This window comes from Theropithecus gelada, chromosome 15 (genome assembly GCF_003255815.1).
Source record: "Theropithecus gelada isolate Dixy chromosome 15, Tgel_1.0, whole genome shotgun sequence".
NCBI classification, from domain to species: Eukaryota; Metazoa; Chordata; class Mammalia; order Primates; family Cercopithecidae; genus Theropithecus; species Theropithecus gelada.
This window is the reverse complement of record NC_037683.1, coordinates 32,825,306-32,843,263: the sequence shown is the minus strand read 5'-3', so window position 1 is coordinate 32,843,263 and position 17,958 is coordinate 32,825,306.

Here is a 17,958-nt window from a genome sequence, read left to right as displayed (position 1 = left end):
CCAGAGTGAGGCAGGAAGAGGCAGAGTTCCAGGCATGTCCAGTGACCCAGCATCACCTCTATCCCAACCAGGACCTGCTGCTGCCAGGGCTACAGATGAGTCAGTCTCCTTCCAAACCAAATGGTAATTAAGAGGGGATGCATTTTTAGACCGCTGTGGTCTGGTATTCTTCTGGCAACTTTTGAAGGCTGTCAAAGCTCTGCAAAGATAAAGAGAAGGAACTCCTATTTATTGGTTGAGTGGCTATGATGAACTGGGCACTCTGCTAAGTGATCTACATACATGGTGACATTCAATCTTAACAATATTGCTGCAAAATAGGACCTTCTAGCCTCATTTTTTTAGGCTGATGATATTATAATAGAGTTTGGAGATAAGAACTGAATTGCTCAAGGTCATCCACCTAGGACACACAGCTTTTGGAATTTAATTCTAGATCTGCCTAGCTTCATAACCTATTCTAATTCTACCACCACATCAATTCTTGTCAGCCCATGGAATTTTAATGCCCATGGAATTTCTCATGTGCTCTACGTGCTGGTTCCTCAAGAAAAGACATGGAAACAACAGAGGCCCAGGCATTCTAAATTAACAATGCTAACTCTTGTTTGTTCTTCAAAATTCAACATGTGCCTGCTCCTTCAGGATAGTACCCCTCAGTATGTAATTTATGGATGGTGCTGTCTGTAAAATGTTACTGATTGATATAGTTTGGCTGTGTCCCCACCCAAATCTCATCTTGAATTACAACTCCCACAATTCCCACCCATTGTGGGAGGAATAGGGTGGGAGGTGATTGAATTATGGGAGTGGGTCTTTCCTGCACTGTTCTTGTGATAGTGAATGAGTCTCACGAGATCTGATAAAAGGGGAGTTTCCCTGTACAAGCTCTCTCTTCGCCTGCTGCCATCCATGTAAGATGTGACTTGCTCCTCCTTGCCTTCTGCCATGATTGTGAGGCCTCTCCAGCCATGTGGAACTGTTAGTCCAGTGAATCTCTTCCTTTTGTAAATTGCCCAGTCTCAGGTATGTCTTTATCAGCACAGTGAAAACAGACTAATACACTGATCCATTATGATATAGGAACAGAGATTGAAAGTACATAAACATTTATAGCTATTGACAGAGCAATTATTTTTGTAATCAATCAAATAACAAAATATTTGGGTTTATACTATGTATGTTTTAAAAATTTTCCTTTTCTAGTAATTTATTTGTATTGTGATTTACAAAAGCATCAGTATGTAACACACTGGAAATTAAAAAAATAAAAACTGATTCTTCAAGTTTGAGATGCACTGTACCCAAGTGTGAGAGATCTTTGAAAGCAGGGGCCATCTTTTAGTGTCTGGATAAGTGAGAAATATTCCATGCAAGGGATGACTTTTTGCTGAAAACAATTTCTGACCTATACCACTAGCTGCCTCTAGCATTTCTGATCTGAAGGGACACAAACCAGGGAGGCAATTAAAAATATGGACACTGGAGTCAGCAGGAAGTGGATTTGAATCTTGTGTCTGCAACTTAGCAACTACATGATCTTGAGTAAGTTAGCTAGTTTTGCTGTGACTTAGTCTCCTCCTCCATGAAAAAAGAAACATACATTAGGGAAATGCAAATCATAACTACAGTGAGATACCACTTCCCACCCATTAGAATGGCTACTACTTTTTTTAATGGAAAATAATATGTGTGGGTGAGAGTTTGGAGAAATTGAAACCCTGATGTATTGCTGAGGGGAATGTAAAATGATGTAGCTATTATGGAAAACAGTATGGCGATTCCTCAAAAAGTTAAACATGGAATTATCATATATCTAGAAATTCTACTCTTAGGTATATACTCAAAGAATTTGAAAGCAGAAACTCAAACAGATATAGACACTTCCAAACTGATGATAGTTTAACTTTACCATGGTGCAAAAGTGGTACACATACCATCCTGCAAATATCCATACAATCATTCTTGTACACAATCTTCCATACATGTACGGAAACTGTACACATTTCCTCATCTTCCATTGAAATATGAAGAGATCTGGGTGGTACCAGAGACTAACTATGTCAGACACTTCTCTTGAACCATTACAAACCTGTTTGGGCCCACCACTTGCTCTAGCTGCTACTGTGGATTTTTTCTCTTTCAGTACAGTATTCAATAAATCACATGAGATATTCAACACTTTATTATACAACAGGCTTCATGTTAGATGATTTTTGTCAACTAGAGGCTAATATAAGTGGTCTGAACACACTTAAGGAAGGTGAGGCTAAGCTATGATGTTCTATAGGCAACATGTATTAAATGCAGTTTTGACTTATGATTTTTTGAACTTATGGTGGGTTGAAACCCCATCGTGAATCAAGGAGTATCTGTATTTTTACACCAATTTATCTTTACACCAGCACTATTTATCATAACCCAAAAGTAAAAACAGCCCCAGGGTCCTTCAACAGATGAATTAATTTTAAAAAGTGATATACCCATACAATGGAATATTATTCAGCATTAAAAAGTAATGACATTCTGGCATACTCTATTAAATGTCACAAAGATTATGCTAAGTGAAATAAGCCAGACACAAAAGGACAAACATTGTATGATCTCACTTATATGAAGCACCTAGAATAGGTAAATTCATAGACATAGAAAGTAGAATAAAAGTGACCAGAAGTTTGAGGGAGAAAGAAATAGGAGGCTATGGTTTAAAGGATGTAGAATTTCAGTTTGGGATGATGAAAAAGTTCTAGAAACAGATATTGGTGGGACTGGTTGCATAACATCATGAATGTACTTAACGCCCCTGAATTGTACACTTAAAAAAAGTTAAAATGCTAACTTTTATGTTATATGTTTTGTTTTTCTTTTTGTTTTTCTATTTTTATTTTTATTTTTTCCACAATGAAGGGGAAGGAAGGGAAGGAGAGAGAAAGAGTACAAGACTACCTTATAAGTTGTTGTGAAGATAAAATGAGAAGGTGTCTGCAAAATGGTTAGCTAAGAGAACACATTTTATACATATGTAAAATTTTATTATTAAATTTAAAGTCAGAATTTACTTCTTACAGGTAGTGAATTTATTTTTTATTTCAATAGGTTTTGAGAAAACAGGCGGTGTTTGATTATACAGGTAAGTTCTTTAGTGGTGATTTCTGAGATTTTGGTGTACCTATCACCTGAGCAGTGGAACTTTACCCAATGTGTAGTTTTTTATCCCTCACCCCCTCCCACCCTTTGCCCCAAGTCCCCAAAGTCTATTGTATCATTCTTCTGCCTTTGCATCCTCATAACTGAGCTCCCATTTATAAGAACATACGAAAGTTTGGTTTTCCATTCCTGAGTTACTTTATTTAGAATAATAGTCTCCTTCTCCATCTGGGTTGCTGCAAATGCCATTATTTCATTCCTTTTTATGGCTGAGTAGTATTTCATGGTATGTGTGTGTATTTATATCTATATCTATATCTATATCTATCTGACATTTTCTTTATCCACTCATTGATAGATGGGCATTTGGGTTGGTTTCATATTTTTGCAATTGGGAATTGTGCTGCTATAAATATGTGTCTGCAAATGTCTTTTGTGTAATGACTTCTTTTCCTCTGGGTAGATGCCCAATAGTGGGATTGCTGGATCAAATGGTAGATATACTTTTAGTTCTTTAAGGAAACCCCATACTGTTTTCCATAGTGGTTGCACTAGCTTACATTCCCATCAGCAGTGTAAAAGTGTTCCCTTTTCACCACATCTATGCCAACATCTATTATTTTTTTATTTTTTAAACTGTAGCTGTTCCTGCAGGAGTAAGGTGGTATCGTATTGTGGTTTTGATTTGCATTTTCCTGATTATTAGTGATGTGGAGTATTTTTTTATACATCTGCTGGCCTTTTGTATATCTTCTTTTGAGAATTGTCTATTCATATCCTTAGCCCACTTTTTGATGGGATTATTTGTTTTTGTCTTACTGATTTGTAAGTGTTCCTTATAGATTCTGGATGTTAGTCCTTTGTTGGATGCATAGTTTGAGAACATTTTTTCCCACTCTGTGGATTATTTGTTTACTCTGCTGATTATTTCTTTTGCTGTGCAGAGGGTTTTTTAGTTTAATTAAGTCCCATCTATTTATCTTTGTTTTCATTGCATTTGCTTTTGGATTCTTGGTCATGAAGTCTTTGCCTAAGCCAATGTCTAGAAGGGTTTTTCCAATGTTATCTTCTAGAATTGTTATGGTTTCAGGTCTTAGATTTAAGTCTTTGATCCATCCTGAGTTGATTTTTATATAAGGTGAGAGATGAGAATCCAGTTTCGTTCTTCTACATGTGACTTGCCAATTATCCCAGCACCATTTGTTGAATAGGGTGTCATTTCCCCACTTTATGTTTTTGTTTTCTTTGTCAAAGATCAGTTGGCTATAAGTATTTGGCTTTATTTCTGGGCTTTCTGTTCTGTTCCATTGGTCTATGTGCCTATTTTAATACCAGTACCATGCTGTTTGTGTGACTATAGTGTTATAGCACAGTTTGAAGTAGGGTAATGTGATGCCTCCAGATTTGTTCTTTTTCCTTAGTCTTGGTATAGCTATGCAGATTCTTTTTTGGTTCCATATGAATTTTATAATTTTTTTTCTAGTTCTGTGAAGATTGATGGTGGTATTTTGATGGGAATTGCATTGAATTTGTAGATTGCTTTTAGCAGTATGGTCATTTTCACAATATTGATTCTACCCATCCAGGGGCATGGGGTGTGTTTCCAAATATTTGTGTCATCTGTGATTTCTTTCAGCAGTGTTTCGTAGTTTTCCTTGTAGAGGTCTTTTCCTCCTTGGTTAGGTGTATTCGAAAGTATTTTGGGTTTTTTTTGCAGCTATTATAAAAGGGGTTGAGCTCTTGATTTTATTCTCAGCTTGGTCACTATTGGCGTATAGCAGTGGTACTGATTTGTGTACATTGATTTTGTATCCTGAAACTTTGCCAAATTCATTTATCAGTTCTAGGAACTTTTTGGAAGACTTTTTTTTTTTTTTTTTTTTTTGAGGCAGAGTCTCGCTCTGTCGCCCAGGCAGGAGTGCAGTGGCCTGATCTTGGCTCACTGCAAGCTCCGCCTAACAGGTTCATGCCATTCTCCTGCCTCAGCCTCCCGAGTAGCTGGGACTACAGGCACCCGCTGGCCGCTACGCCCGGCTAATTTTTTGTATTTTTTTAAATAGAGACGGGGTTTCACTGTGTTAGCCAGGATGATCTCGATCCTGACCTTGCGATCTGCCCGCCTCGGCCGGGCCTCCCAAAGGGCTGGGATTAGAGGCGTGAGCCACCGCGCCTGGCCTGGAGGAGTCTTTAGGATTTTCTAGGTATATGATCATATAATCAGTGAATAGAGACAGTTTGATTACTCTTTACCAGTTTGACTGCCCTTTATCTCTTTCTCTTCTCTGATTGTTCTGGCTAGGACTTCCAGGTAGTGCATTTATTATTCAATCTGATATTGATCATATCAAAGGTGAAGGTAAAAGTCTGTGGTAAGGAGAAAAGGTGAATATAGGTTGGGGGAATAACGCCATTCACCAAGAGGCAGAGTGATTCATTTGAAGAAACTAAGCTAGTGTCTTGCACTTCCGTATGCTCTTATCTCCAATGTGCTCCCTTAGGCATAGGGAAGCCTCAGTTTTCTCATCAGTAAAATGGACAGAAGAGCCATGTTTTCAAAGAAAGCACCAAGCTCTGGAATTTTTTCATTCAATTGTTTTGAAGACAATGGAGAGAATAGATGGAGCAGTAGCAGGAGCCAGCTATTTATTGAGTCCATGGAATATGAAAACTGCTCTTATTTTCTAATCTTCCACTGGAATAAGAAGAGATCTGGGTGGTACCAGAAATGGACTGTGTCAGAAACTTCCTGTGCACCATTTCAAGCCTGTTTGGGCCTACCACTTCTTTCAGCTGCAACTGTGATCAGCTCTGAGCAGGTGTCTACTAGCTTAGTTCAGCTGCAACCAGTCTGCAATACACCCAGGGCTTTTCAGTTCCCTCACTTCCTTCCCTGGAACTCCCATGGTACCATAACATGTGATGCCATAGGCACCCACCTGGCCTTCACACATGAACATCTGGGAAGTAGAGAAGCACTAATATGTGCAGGTTTGCCTTTAACCCCTGGGAAATGGGGTTGATGGATCAATGGCTTCCTCTTTCATTCCCCAGGAAGACCTGAGGCTTATTTTATAACACTCCTCAGAAGCTCCCAGAGGCATCTCATCAGTGATCATCAGTAGTTGTGACCTACTGATGACAGTAGATGTGTAAAGTTTTATGCAATTTTAATCTAAATTTTGGTTGGAAATTGCCACATTTATTTTGATTTCAGTGACCAAATCGCTCACATATACCAAGATGCTCTACTTAACCCAGCATTGTTAGGGGACTCCTATCTGCCTTGGATACTTGAAAGTTGACATGGATCTTCTTTCTGCATATTTCTTATCTGTGTATTTCTGATCTAATATCATGGAATCTCACCCAGGCTGGATATTTAAGACTCATGTTCACTCTAGTCTATAGTCATGGAGTTCTCCCTTCAGGTATATGTGGAATAGGAGGTCATTAGGGGAGAATGTGTGCACCAAAGGTGGGAGGATTCATTCTCAGCAGGCCCCTTTCTCTCTGACCCCCAAAGCTGAATTAGAGGTCTCTCATCCTCCCTCCTATCTGCCCCTATGATTGTGGTAAAATATACACAACATTAAATTTATCATCTTGACCATTTTTAGTGCACAGTTCAGTGGTAAGTTCTAATGTTGTCCAATCTCCAGAACTTTTCTCATCTTGCCAAACTAAAACTCTACAGAGTGAGCTCTTCATATACATGGGCTCCACATCCCCAGAATCAACCAACCATGAATCAAAGACACTAGAAAATTTTTTTTTAAATACAGCAAGAAAAATAATACCAACAAAAAACCAATAGAATATAACAACTTCCTACAAAGCATCTACATTCTATTAGGTATTCTAAGTAATCTAGAGATTATTTAAAGTGTACAGGAGGACGAGTTATATGCAAATATTATATCATTTTATATAAAGGGCTTGCTTATCCTTAAATTACAGTGGCCCCTGAGGGTGTTAGAACCAATCTCCCCTGGTTACCAAAGGACAGCTGTACCTATTAAACAACAACTCCTCATTCCCCTCTACGCTGACACCCTGTCAACTACCATTCTACGGTCTCTGTAAATTTGACTACCCTAGGAACTTCATATATACATAATCATACACTATTTGTCCTTTTGTGACTGGCTCATTTCCCTTAGCATCATGTTTTCAAGGTTTTCCATATGTCAGAATTCCTTTCCTTTTTAAGGTGGATAATATTCCACTGTATGTACAGACCACATTTCTTTTATCCATTCATAGACTGAGGGACATTTAGGTTGCTCTCACTTCTTGGCTATTGTGAACAATGGGGCAATGAATATGGGTATGCAAATATCTCTTCATGTCCCTGCTTTCAATTCTTTGGGGTATAAACCCAGAAGTGGTATTGCTAATGCTAATTCTATTTTTAATTTTTGAGGAAGCACCACACTGTTTTTTGAATTGGTTGCACCATTTTATATTTCCACCCACAGTACACAAACGTTCTAATAGTTCTCTACATCCTCACAAACACTTGTTATTTTCTGGATTTTTGATAGTAGATATCCTAATGGCTGTAAAACCCTTATGCTTTTGTTCTGTCGATGATAAATGCCTTGAAAGCTGGAAATAGCCCAGGGCCTGGCACCAGTTATATGCCCAGCACAGGATCACTAAATGAATAAAAAAGACAACCAGGTATGGCCTGACTCTGACTGTGGGCAAGTCACCTTCCCATTCCCAATCTCAGCATCCTCATTCCTCAGGTGAAGGAATATATCAGGTCATCTCTGATGACTCTGCCTGACCTCAGAAGGTCAGTATTTCTAAGACATAGAGCAGAAGGCAGACTTTGACCACTTCATTCTTTTTGTCAAGGCTCAGTCTCTCTCAAGGGTAAGACACTACAGGAAACAAAATAATCGTTGCACTATGTTGCTTTCTAGTTCACGAAACCCTGCCACAAAATTTTCCCAGCGAGCACTCATCATATGCACAAGTGACCAAAGCTCTACTTTGGTGAGATGATGTCCTTGCACCAGTAGGACTTTTTTTTGTGGCATATCCTGAAGCTATATGCTTAAGATTTAAGTAATCTTAAACATTTATTTAAATAAATAATTTAAATTATTATTTAAATAATTTTCTTAAGCACATATCTTCACAGATTTTCACATTTGAATACATTGATATAACCATGGCACAGATCAACACACAATATTTCTAGCATCCCCAGAGATTCTCTCATACATTTTCCTAGGCAGAAATCATCCCACATCTACCCATGAGGAACCACTATTCTGATTACTACCATAATCAGTTTTATATGTTCTTTCATAAATGTGGAGTCATACAGTCTTCATCCTTTTGAGTCTTGATTTTTTTTGCTTCATATAATTTCTGAGTGATCTATTCATTTTATTGTACATAGCAACAGTTTATTCTTTTTAACTATGGAGTGTCTTAGTCCACTCAGGTTGCTATAATAAAATATTATAGCAATCTGTAAACTGGGTAGCTTACAATGTAAACTGGATGGCTTATAAACAAGGTATCTTTTTGCTGTGTTCTCATATGGCAGAAGGTGTGAAGGAGCCCTCTGGGCATCTTTTATAAGGACACTAATCCCACTCATGGGGGACTCTGCCCTCATGACCTAATCTCCTCCCAAAAGTCCTACCTCCTAACACCATTACATTGGTTATTAGATCTTAACATATAAATTTTGGGAAGACACAAATATTCACACCATAGCATGTACTATTCTATTATATTAATATACCATAATTTAATTATTCATTCTTCTATTGTTGGCATTTGGGTTGTTTCCACTTTGAGGCTACTGTGAATAAAACCATGAAAACTCTTGTGCATGTTTTTTTGTACACATATGAACTATATTCTCTTGGGTTTAGATCTTGGAGTAGTTTGCTGAGTCACAGAGTAAGCTTGTGTTTAATTTAGTAGATACTGCCAAACAGTTTTCCAAAGCAGTTGTATGAATTAAACTCCTGTTGAGACTTTAAAGATTATATACTTGAACATACAGCTATATATAGAGAGACAGATAGATATAGATATATAAATATGTAGCTATAAATGCAGATGTGGATTTTCCTCCTTTTCCTAAAATGAGAACTTGAAACTCAACAAAATTTGTATCTAAGATGTTGGTCACAACATTTGTATTTACAGTTGTGAAAATTTTGAAATGCCAAACAATTTAAAAATTATTAAATATTCTCCATCCAGAAAATGTGACTGAATCATTGGTAACATTCACTAACATAAGGTTTTTAAAATACGAGTGAAATGTTTTTGATGTAGAAATTAAGGGAAAATAATTTTTATTTTTATTTTTATTTTTTTTTTGAGATGGAGTCTCGCTCTGTCGCCCAGGCTGGAGTGCAGTGGCGGGATCTCAGCTCACTGCAAGCTCCGCCTCCCGGGTTCACGCCATTCTCCTGCCTCAGCCTCCTGTGTAGCTGGGACCACAGGTGCCCGCTACCAGGCCCAGTTAAGTTTTTAAATGTATTTTTAGTAGAGACGGGGTTTCACCGTGTTAGCCAGGATGGTCTTGATATCCTGACCTCGTGATCCGCCCGTCTCGGCCTCCCAAAGTGCTGGGATTACAGGCGTGAGCCACCGCGCCCGGCCGGGAAAATAATTTTTTAGAATGCAGCATTGCCTATCCAGTGAGATCTCCCTGATATTTCTTTGCCTAGAAAACAGGCCCAAGACACGTGCATCAGAACATTAACAGAGTATCTTTTGGGGGTTGGATTATGGGTGACAGGCATTTCTTTCCTATCTTTTCCAAAATTAGAATATTTTGTTATAATCAGAAAAAAGTAAAAATATATGCAAAAAGGCAAAGCTCTCTTCTCGGAGTCTGGAGGGCTACTTTGATAATTCTCTGTATAAAAAATAACGGCAAAACGACTGCATTTTCCCGCTGTTCTACTTCTTCCTAACTCTGCTGTTAGCATGAGTTGGATTGAGAGACTAGAAGGAAATATGCCAAAACATTCGATGAGGCTCTTTGCAATTTTCTGTACTTTCCAAATGTTCTCTAGTTAAGCCAGTATTCATTTCATGATTGGAAAATAAAGAACATGTAAAAAAGAGTTTTTTGTTTTTTTTTAAGTAGGATTGAAAAAGTGATTTTCCCCCCCCTCTATCAGATCAGAACTGAGAGGGCTTTGTCTTCCCTTTAGGATCAGACCATAGAGCAGCTATTTTTATCCATTGACATCACCACAACCAGCTAAACCTAGCCCACATTTTGTGTATGTTCGGTGTGTTATGGACGATTTTTCAGAAGTCTAGATGATTGGAGTAACCCCAAAGGCGCTTATCTGGAAGATGTTTGCCCTTAATTCCTAACGTAAATTTAATGCACATGTATTAACCATCTCCCTCTAGTCCTCTCCCTTTGAAGTGGGCTTGCCACTGAACTCAACTTCAAGGTTTCCCGTGACGCTTCCTTGGTCTCCCTAATTCACTTAATGCGGGTGGCTGGTGGTAGAAATGCAGACAGCATTTGGAGAGTGCAACTAGATGTACTCATTCAACAAATTCCAGCGAATGAGCCATGCTGTCCCAGGCTCTAGGGATGCGCGGAGCACTGAGGGAGGGTTTCTTCTGAGGAAGAGCTCCCAGTTGACCAGGGGAGACAGAGGAATAAACAAATAAATAAATGAAACAGGACTGCCTTAATTTTAGAGCTAGCAGAGAGATGTGAGATTACAGCCAGAGACTGAACAACTCAGGAGACCCCCCTGTAGCTACTCGAATGAATGTGGAAGTGTCTGGCAGCCCAGCCCTCTCTTTTTCTCCCACATCCTTCTGTCCTTGAATGTCACATCACCTTATATAACGTCCTTCACTGCTAAAGCTTAAACCAGCCATCTTGTTTAGTTGTTACTTACACTGTGACGGCAGCTCCAGGAGCTAGGACGCCTTGTTTCTCCCAGTCACTGTGATGTCCCTTATCAGAACCGAGGTTAGCACTGGACAGTGACACTTCCAGAATTCCTGCCCAGGAGCTGTTTAGAGATAGCAACCTGAGCGGAATGAGAGTAGTACTGAAGCTCCATTTTCATAGCAAGTCCTGTGTTGCTTGTTTTGACACTCGCAAGTTTATTTGGCATGGCATTGGTAGGAAGAGTGTCAGAAATTAGGGAAAAGCAGCTCGAAACACTCCTAGCCACCCCTTGAGACACCTCTGTCCCGTAGCCCCTTAGAAGTTCAGAGAGGCCCATTTTCACTTATTTTAAACTTGTAATTTTAAGATGAAGCAGTGCCAGAAAGAGATTACCAAAAATCATGCTGTTTTCAATATTTGCACATACAAATTAACATCTTAAACAGAACGCAATTTTATCTTTTTAATCACAGGATAATTCCAATATTTAAAAAAAACTGAATTACAGTGCATCTTGGACAGTATGTTCCAGTAACGAGACACAAATTTAAAATTGTAAAATAAATGACTTGTCTTAATTTCCTCTCTCTCTGTTTCTCTCTTCCCACGTGAGATGCTTTGCCTTCTGCCCTTCTACCCTTGGATGTTAGACACCAGGTTTTTCAGCCTTTGGACTCTGGGACTCGCACCAGCAGCCTCCTGGGGGCTCTCAGGCCTTCAGCCTCAGACTGGATGCTGCACTGCTGGCTTCCCTGGTTTTGAGGCTTTGGGACTTGGATTGAGCCACAATACCTGCTTTTCTCATTCTTTACCTTGCACATGCCCTGTCAAGGGACCTTTGTAATTGTGTGAGCCAATGATATAAACATTTATATAAACATACATCCTATTTGGTTCCGTCCCTCTGGAGAACCCTGACTAATACAGATTTTGGTAATGAAAGTGGGGTCTACCTATCCACGTGAAGTCCAGCCAAGCAATCCCCATGTCCCATCCCCACCTCGCCATTCTCTGTATAAACTCTTTCTGACACATAGTAAGTGCTTACCGAGTGGCTTATATATAAATACTGAACAAATCCGCAAATAAAGGAATGAATGAATAAAGTTAGAAAAGAAGGGCACAGGAGTTGAGGCTACAAAGATGAACAGTAGCCCCAGAAACTTCGTGGTGGGAAGATAAACAGCCTGCTAAGCCCAGGAGACAGGTGTGCCTATGGATGGGATTGACAAGTAGAACCATGTGTTCTGGGAACTGCAAACAAGACAGAGCTGCAAATGCTGCTGGGGACATAGTGCAATCTTCAGTGTGAGAGGTGGCAAGGAGCCAGATCCCACAGGGCTTTGAGAAGAGCTTGGAGGTGATGGGGAGGCACTGAAGGCCTTTAAGCAAGAAAGGAGTTGTGACTTGACTTGCCTGTTAGAAAGATTACTTTGGCCCTGGTGTAGATCAGGAGACGTGAACCTTGGTCTGTGGAACAAGTCTGGCCCTCTACCAGGTTTTGTGAATAAAAGTCTTGTTGGAACAGAGTCACACTCATCCATTTGTGTATTGTCTGTGGCTGCTTTTTCACCACAACAGCAGAGTTAAGTAGTTGTGATGGAGCCCATCAGCAGGCAAAGCTGATAATATTCACCACCTGGCCCTGTAGAGAAAAACTGTTGACTGCTGGTCTACAGGAAAAGGGAGAAGAATTCAGAGACAAGGAGATCAGTTACAGCTTGCCAGTAGCCAGTATAGAGAGAATGGAGAGGAGGGGGAGACAGGAGAGATGCTAAGAGGTAGAATCATCAAGACTTAGGGCTTGGCGGGAGATAGGGGAAGGGTGTTCAGGATGACTCCCTGTTTCTCTCTTGCATTACCGGGTACATGTTGTATCATTTATTAATATAAGAAAGAAAACCAGGTTTAGGGATGGGGAAGGAAGAATTTGTCTTTCAATATGTTGAATTTGAGGCTCCTTAAGGATATTCAGCTGGAGATGTCCTCAGGTAATAGAATAACCAACACTGGAGCATCTTGGAGACACAACTCTCAAGTCGTCAGTGTGTCAGAGGAGGTGATTAAAGAGGCAGGAGAAAGGATATGCAAAGAGAAGAGCTGTGGACTGAGTATAGGGCTCTGGGAACTTTCCAGAGCTCAACTAGGGGCAGATAGAAGCCTGAGGAGCCCAAGGCTCTAGGGAAGTCTGTTTCCTACACAGGAGCCCAGAACCCTATGTTCTTCCTCTCCTACCAAGACAGAGCAGGGCTGGCAGCTGAGGGGACGCCCCTCTCTGCCTCCACTCTGGGAGCTATGGGGAGTTGTAGGGAGCTCCCATCTGCCTCTCTGTTCTAGGGAACCCACCATTCCCACCTAATAATTGCCCCATTCTGAGAGATCCACGGGATCTTATCATTTTTCATATAACAACCTGTGCATTGCCGCCAGGTCACATCAAAGTGATGCCAAATGCCAGAATGAAAAGTGGACTATCTTGGTAGCCTGCAATGCCAGATCGACTTTCTCTCTTTTTATATTATATTAAATGTTGTCAGCAAAATATTATCAGTGGGCTTTTGCTCTATCTAAGGAACAGTCTACCCATTTTTTTTTCAGGAACATTTCAGTTGGCTTTTCTCCCCAAGATCATCACCTTAGCTCTGGGCTTAGAAGAATTATATATATGAGACATATATACATATACACATATGAGCTATGTATTATATGCACATATATATGATAGATATGACACATATACACACATATTTTTTTTGGCTCAACTGACAAACTGATGACCAAAAGAAGTAGCTCCCAAGAAGCTCAACAAGCTTATGACAAAGCTGAAAATATCCCATGTCTTTTCACTCTAAATTTGATGCTCACTTTCCCCCTAACTCCTCATCCATGTTCCACCAAAGGCCTCCACCACCCCAATGTGGCTTTTGAAGGCTGTTTTTCTCTTCTTTCCCCATTTTGCACTCAGGCCCTCCCTTGCCCAGAATAGTGTCACGTACACACACAGGTAGGCATAATGTTAAGGTTTCAAGGGGTGGAAAGCTTATTCTCCACACCTCTGAATTTCCTTGGGCATTTTGGCATCCGGCCCTTCCCTGACTCCTCCCTTCGGAGGTATAGTAAGCTCTCTGGCTAGAGGAACAGCTGTTGTTCGACGGTTCCCTCTGGGTGTCTTCATCAGAAACCCTGAGCCTGGGGGTTTGCTTGACATCTCACCTCCAACCCCACACGGGATGAGGCAATGATGATAGCTTAGTGGGTCTGCTCTGCAAACTTGAACTTTCTCACCATTTAACCGCTCTGAGATCAGATGCATTTGACTCTAAACACCATGCATTTCAACAAGGTTTTATGGTATTGAAAGTCATATTTTGATATGCATCTTACTCCTTTGTCTACCTTTCAATTTGTTCCAACCATAGGTGGAAATCAGGGAGGATATACACTTTTCAGAAAACAAAACAAAACAGGGAAGCAGAGATTTTCAAAACAAAAACTGTGTCCGTGTAAGGTGTGGAGAGAAGGGAGGTTGGCTCTGACATTTCATCTTCGTGGTAATTTATGTGACTTTCACATGCTTTGTCCCTCCAAGAAAGAGGAAGTCCAAAGCTGAGGCTCTTCTATTTTGTTGGGAATGAGTCACAATCTGGCCCTGGACTACCTATCTAGACTCATTCACCATGACTGGCTGTCCTGCAACCAGACTCATTTTTTCCCTAAACGTGATCCCATCCTTCCAGCCACCAGGTCTTGGCTCACACGGGGCTTCCCACATCTCCACTCTCAGTCTCAGTATGAGACTCGGTGCAGCAGGGCTTGACCCTGGTCTGCAGGAGACATAAAGAAGAATGGGCCATCACAAGACACAAACTCTCTGATTCTAGTTTTCTAGGACTGCCAGGACAAAGTGCCACAAACTGGATGGCTTACAACAAGAGAAATGTACTTTCACATAATTCTGGAGGACAGAAGTCTGAAATCGAGGTGTCTGCTGAACCATGCTCCCTCTGAGGGGTAGAATCCTTTCTTGCCCCTTTCGAGCCTCTGGTGGTGGCCGGTAATCCTCGGTGTTCCTTGTGCAGCAGCATCGCTCCCATCTCTGCCTCCATCATATCGTGGTGCTCTCCCTTTATAGGTCTGTGTATCTCTGTCTTCATGTGGCATTCTCCTTTTGTTATAAAGACACCAGTCACATTGGATTAAGGACCCACCCTAATGACCTCATCACAACTTGATTACATCTGCAAAGACCCTATTTCCAAATACAGTAGTCCCATCTTATACATGGGGGACACATTCCAAGACCCCCAGTGGATACTGAAACCATGGATAGTACTGAATCTGATCGCGATCAATTGGAACATCTTTCTGTTTATGTCTTCCACTCACAAATGCAATGCCTTTTTCATCTTAACTAAACACATCACATTCTGTGGCCATGACTTCCGCAGTTTGAGTTATGACGTAAAACCAGTGTGAATTTCTTTTTTCTTCCTCATGATTTCACTAATGCATTGGTTCTTACCATAGAGTTTAGCGATCTCAGGGTACAATTTTCTTTCTCTCTTTAACAAGTCAAGAACTTTCACTTTTTGGCTTCTGTTTGGCATATCCAAATTGCCAGCCTCATTACTCTTCCCCACTGGGGCCATGATTAAGTAAAGTAAGGGTTACTTGAACACAAGCACTGCAATACCATGACAGTCAATCTGATCTCCAAGATGGCTAGTAAGTGACTCATGGGCAGGTAGCTTACGCAGTGTGGATATGCTGGATAAAAAGACAATTCATGTCCCAGGTAGGACAGAGCAGGATGGTGCAAAATTTCATGAAGCTACTCAGAACGATAAACAATTTAAAACTTAGGAATTCTTTATTTCTGGATTTTCTGTTTCATGTTTTTAGATCGTTGTCGCCTGAAAGTAAAGGAAACCACAGAAATCAAAATCATGGAAAAGGGAACCCCTGTAGGGTCATATGCATGTGTACCAAGAGTTGGGACTTCTGCATATCCTTTCAGAAGATAGAATTCAACTCCTAATGGCTCTCATTTACTTTTCAAGGCTCAGACTCCTAACAGTGGGAAATGCTCCCAGAGGCTGCAACCAGGTAGGACCTTTCCTTCCTCTACTGTCCCAGGCATTGGTCTCCATCTTTTGATATTTGTACCGTGTTCCCTCATAGATGTGGTAATTTGAAAGACATGACAGAGAAATGAGGTGTGCAGGGAGAAGAAAATGTTACTTTGGGTCCATAAATACTCTTTTGTGCTTTGCATAGCCTCTCACAGATTACGGTTTCTGTCATCTTTCTTTGGCCTGACCTGAAACTGTGGAGGGATCTGGCCCCAGGAAGCCTCTCACAGAATTCAGGATTGAATGAAAGCACTGGCACAAACTCACCACAGCTGGCCAGGAAAGCCCTGACCAACGGGCGTCCCCAGGTCCCTCTGTGGTGTGTGCCTCAGCCTGCTGCCAGCCGAGGAGTGTCCCCCCACTGATTTCTCCGGATAGAGCTGAATCCAGAAAGCGGGCTTTTCAAGAGCGGCATGTGGCTTGGCTGAGTCAGGCCCGCTTCCTTTCCCTACTCTGGTATTTATGGCTCCCTGCAGCAGCCTAGTTGGCAGGCCTGGACTGCTTCTCCACCTACATTCCTAAGCCACACTGCTTGGCCAAGATGCATACCTGCAGCCTTGCCTCCAGTGTTGGACGGTGTTTGTGGGAGTCTTGCTGCTCCTTTGGAGATCAGCACCTGGTGGCTGGGGGTGAATTTTGGACACCCACAAAGCCTCCAAGTTGCAGCCAATATTTTAGCCCAGGCCAGAGGGCAGGAGGACTTTATGCATCAGAATGAATACATCGGTGTTCCAGATCCCAGCTCTGTCCTTTAGGGAAGGCTGTGGCCTCAAACAGGTCATATGCCTCTCTAACCCACTGTGATCGATCTCATGTTGAAAATGGGTTCATTGGCAATTTCCTTGCAGCATTACTGGAAGGCAGCTTGGTGGTAAAGGACAAGTGTTCTAGGATCAAGTAGTCTAAATTCAAACTCAGGCCACACACTTGGAGCAAATCACTTACTCCATCCAGCTTTAGTCTCCTCAGTTGGAAAACTGTATTTGTTTCCTACGGCCATGCTAATAAATTGTCATAAGTTTGGTGGCTTAAAATATGCAAACTTATTTGCTTACAGTTATGGAGGCCAGAAGCCGGATGTCAGCTTTTTACTAGGCTGAAACCAAGGCGTTGGCAGGGCTGTGCTCCCTCCAGAGGCTCTAGGGAGAATCCATTTCCTGGTCTTTTTCAGCTTCTAGAGCTGCATTGCTCGAATTATGGCCATTTCATCCATCTTCGAAGCCAGGAGTGTAGCATAGCATGTTCAGATCTCTCTCTGCTTCCATCATCACAGCATCTTCAGCCTTCTGTGTCAAATCTCCCTCAGTCTCCCTTCTTTTTTTTTTTTTTTTTTTTGAGATGGAGTTTCACTCTTGTTGTCCAGGCTGGAGGGCAATGGTGCAATCTCAGCTCACTGCAACCACTGCCTCCCAGGTTCAAGCGATTCTCCCGCTTCAGCCTCCCAAGTAGCTGGGATTATAGGCATGCACCACCACACCCAGCTAATTTTTTGTATTTAGTAGAGACAGGGTTTTACCATGTTGGTCAGGCTGGTCTCAAACTCCTGACCTCAGTGATCCACCTGCTTCGGCCTCCCAAAGTGCTGGGATTACAGGTGTGAGCCACCATGCCTGGCCTCTGCCTCCCTCTTGTAAGGACACCTGTGATTGCACTTACGGCTCACCAGCATAATCTCTCCATCTCCAAATCCTTCACTTAATCACATCTGTGAAGTCTCTTTTGCCACCTAAAGTGACATTTACAAATTCCAGGAATTAGAACCTGGCT